A 4756-nucleotide genomic window follows, 5' to 3' on the forward strand; every position below is an offset into this window, starting at 1 on the left:
GCAGCTGGTGCTCTTAACTGCTGAGCCATCTCTCCAGTCCCAAGGAACTACATTAAAGGGTCAAGCACAACTGCTTTAGAGTCACTGGATTCCTTTTGCTCGGGCTGCTGGCCCTGGGCTATCGCAGAACACATAACAGGAAAGAAGTGTAGAAATGAACTAAGTCACACAGCTAGAAGTTCTACAAAGCTTTTCTTTTAACTTGAATAATGTCATTTTATTAACAATATACTTTTAAAAACTCAATGTTTCCAGGTCCAGACGTAAACACATATACATACTATATATATATATATATATGTATATATATATATATATATATATATATATACACATTCTTACAATCCTAGTGATCAGTAGGCAGGGACAGGAGAATTATAAACTCAAGGCCAGGTCGGGATAGTTATTCTCTGGGTAAAGAAAGGGATAAAGAAGCTGAGCAGAGTGATGCACGCCTTTAATCCCAGCACTTGGGAGGCAGAAGATCTCTGTGAGTTCAAGGCCAGCCTGGTCTACATAACAGCAGAACAACGTAGTGAGAGAAAGAAAGGAAGAAAAAGGGAGAGGGGAGGGGGAGAAGGAAAGGAAGGAAGGATTTGTCTACTCACCAGCATGCTGACTTATGTGGCTACGAAAAGAGAATAGGGACTGACAGGACACTTCAGAGGGTGAAAGTGTTTCAAACCTGAAAAACCTAAGTTTAATTCCTGAGACTCACATGGTAGACGGATTGAGCCAATTCCCTCAAGCTGTCCTCTGATCTGCACATGTGAGCTGCGGCATGCACACTACGCATGCACGCACACACGCGTGTACACACCGACACACACTCATACACACACATGGACACGCACACGCGCACACTCACACGGAAAGAATAACGAAGTAGCAATGCTTTTTAAAATATTTGCTTTATATCTTCTGAGTATTTAACCATAAGGGATCTTGTTGTTTTATGTAGTGGCATTTCAATTGTATTTTAATAAATCAAGCTTGCCTGGGGATCGGGAGAGTAAAACAGCCAGCCATTGGCTCTTACCTGAGGTTTTACCTCAGTCTCAGTTCGAAATGGTGATCCTGCCCCCAGGAATCTCAGAATGAGACTGTGTGTTGAGAGCTGTCTCCTCCCATTTTATAATCCTCTCTAAGGCTGGGATTAAAGGCATGCACCACCGTGATTAAAGTTATGCACTGCCTGGTTTCTACGGCAACTAGTGTGGCTACTGGGATTGAAGATGAGGGTCATTGTGGCTACGGGGATTAAAGGTGTGTGTTACCATTACCTGGTCTGTAAGGCTGATCAGTGGGGCTGCTTTCCTTTCATTATCTTCAAGCAGGCTTTATTATTAAAATACAATTGAAATGCCACTAGTTTTGAGTTTGGGGTTTGGTTTTTTTTAAAAAATATATAATTGTATGACATGGCAGAACAGATCTATAATGCTAACAGTGGGAGGTTGATGCTGACATCTTGAAGCCTCTTTAATTGTTGTTACACACATACATACTACCAAATACATAAAACAACCTGCTCAGTCCATATTACATATATGTGTGTATACATATATGTACACATGCGAACACACACACAGTATTACGGCTCAGTCATACAATGTCTACAAAGTCATCACTTCATACGGAAGGAAATGAAGACGGGGAGCAGTGAAAGCCACGGTAATCTGACATAGTACATGAGAGTCAGCGCTGAGACTAGCTCCCAGGCCTCATGGTCGCCCATGCTCCTCTCACCTAACCTCCCTCTGTGACTTCTAACCAGAAGCAAAGAAACAGCCATAATAATGATTTTAAAAAGCAGAAGAGCTCATTTTCCTGTTTGCCATCTGAATTGGAAATCGAGCGGAAAGGCGCAGCAATTTTTTTATTATTATTATTTTGTTTTCATATAGGGTCTTGCTATACATTGCAGGTTATTATTATTATTATTATTATTTTATTATTATTATTTTGTTTTCATATAGGGTCTTGCTATACATTGCAGGTTATTATTATTATTGTTTTTTATTATTATTATTTTGTTTTCATATAGGGTCTTGCTATACATTGCAGGTTATTATTATTATTATTTTATTATTATTATTTTGTTTTCATATAGGGTCTTGCTATACATTGCAGGTTAGCCTCCAACTTTCAACTCTCCTGCTCCGGTCTCTGGAGCGCTGGGAGGACAGGTATGAACTACCCTGCCAGGTCAAAACAAAGCGTGCACTAAAAAAACTGTGGTTGAATTGTGCAACACAGCATCTAGTGGGTGAAATGCTGGTAAAATTCCACAAACCGTTCATTCACTCCCCACTCAGCAGCAGCAGGATGAATAATTTATGAGATCAGGGATTTCTGGAGGCAGCCGCAGTCCATCAATGGCAGAGAAATTAACATCTATGATACTGTACCTTCCAGCTGCTTCTTTAGTGACCAATTTTGGCTGGAATAACCAATTTAAATAGAGAATAACGGAGGAGTATAAAAGTCAAATACATCTTAAAGAATACCGGGTGGGGGGAGGGTGTAAGATGGCTTGGTGCATAAAAGCCCTTCCCACCAGGCCCAATGAACTGAATACAACTCCCGGAACTCACATAGTGGAGGGAGAGAACCAACCCCCGCAATTGTCCTCTGACTTTCACAGGTACCCCATGAAAAGTCGGTATGCTTATGCACACACATAGACACACAAAATGTCATCTTAAAAAGTACTAGGAAGCCGGGCAGTGGTAGTGCACACCCTCAGGAAGCAGAGGCAGGTGGATCTCTGTGAGTTAGAGGCCAGTCTGGTCTACAGAGCTAGTTCTAGGCAGCTAAAGGTGTTACACAGAGAAACCCTGTCTCAAAAAAAACCAAAAAAAAAAAAAAAGTACTAGGAAAACAAAGCTATTCATGACGTAAGACTACAGTAGCTTTTGTGGCTAACTAAACTGGTTTTGATATAACTAGGCAAGAACATGCTCATCTGCATTTAAAAATTTACCCTATCATCTGCTAACCTTGGAGCCGAGCAACATTAGTGGAACAACACACTGAATGACTTTAAAGGTACTACAAGTGACTTACTGAGATGTAGCAGGAATGTACTAAGTAATATGAGTATTTGGGGCTGGGAATGTAACTCTGTGGTCGAGTTCATGCTTAGCAAGGCTCAGTTTGACCCCTGACAACACAAAAATTACCATACCTAAGAAAAAGTACTGATATCAGTGTTCTTGTGAGACCCCTAACAGTGGGAGTAGGGACTCTCTGATGCTTTTGCCTGCTTTGGGGACCCTTTCTCTCCTACTGGGCCGTGTTATCTAGCCTCAATATGAGGGTTTTGTGCCTAGTCTTACTGTAACTTGCTATGCCATGTTAGGTTGGTATTATATCCGTGGGAGACCTGTTCTTTTCTGAAGGGGAAGGAAGAGCGGATCTGGGGGAGTTAGAAGGAGTGAAGGGAGGAGGATCTGTGCTTGGAATGTCATATATGAGAGGAATAAATAAAATATTCTTAGAATTAATAAAATATAGTGTTCAAAATATTAGTCTTTATAAAGGTCTTCAGAGGCAAGGAGTAGAAAATGGCAAGTTAGCGCAGGAGGGATTGGTCTGCAATCATAAGGCCTGGAATTTGTTCCCCAGAACAAAAGGGGAGCTGTAAATGCCGCAGAGTACAATGCTTGCTTTAGATAGATAGATAGATAGATAGATAGATAGATAGATAGATAGATAGATAGATAGATAGATAGATAGATTGGATTGGATGGATGGATGGATGGATGGATGGATAGATGGATGGATGGATGGATGGATGGATGGATGGATGGATGGATGGATAGATAGATAGATAGATAGATAGATAGATAGATAGATAGATAGATAGATAGATAGATAGATAGATCACCCCAGTCACTTGAAAAATCACACCTCATGATAACCAAACGTATTATCCAGCTCTATCATCCTCTCATTCCTCAGGCTTGTTTCTTGCTTGGCTACTTTCCAAACTCAAATTCATCCTCATAGGACAAATAATTACTCTTTTGAAGTTGTTTTCCAGAATCCAAGGCAGTTCTTGGATAGACACTTCCATAATCCATGAGCAGAATAAAAAAAATAAAAAATAAAAAAACCACCCTGGGCTCAGGACTCTGGCCACTAGATCCACAGTGTGGTCAAGGATGTTAACCATGCTTCCCCCAATCCCCGGGCCAGCCTGTAGTCTTGGTCAGGACCAAAGTCCAACTCATGGCCCAGGAATAAATGGTTCCTAGCACAGTGACACAGTCTCCTTCGAGCCTTAGGCAATCATGGTTTAAATCCTAGTTGTGGAACCTAGCTGCACAGATTTGAGCAATTAACTTGCATTTTATTTTTTATTTTCTTAGGTAAAGTCTGCTAGAAATCATCAATATAGTATTTTTCAGTTTACTTAAGCAACAAGATGCTTGACTTTCAGAGAAAGCTAGGATTCATTTTATACCTATACTTGAAGCTGTAGTAAGGAGGCTGCTTGCTTGTTTTTTTGGCTACTTGGCAGCTCAGACCCAAAATAACCACACAGAGACTGTATTATTTAAATCACTGCTTGGCCCATTAGCTCTAGCTTCTTATTGGTAACTCTTATATCTTAGTTTAACCCATTTCTATTAATCTGTGCATCACTACGAGACCATAGCCTACCAGCAAAGTTTCAGCACATCTGTCTCCAGCAATGGCTCCATGGCTTCTCTCTGACTCTGGCTTCTTTCTCCCAGCATTCACTTTA

The sequence above is a fragment of the Microtus pennsylvanicus genome, chromosome 1 (assembly GCF_037038515.1).
Source record: "Microtus pennsylvanicus isolate mMicPen1 chromosome 1, mMicPen1.hap1, whole genome shotgun sequence".
Lineage (NCBI taxonomy): Eukaryota > Metazoa > Chordata > Mammalia > Rodentia > Cricetidae > Microtus > Microtus pennsylvanicus.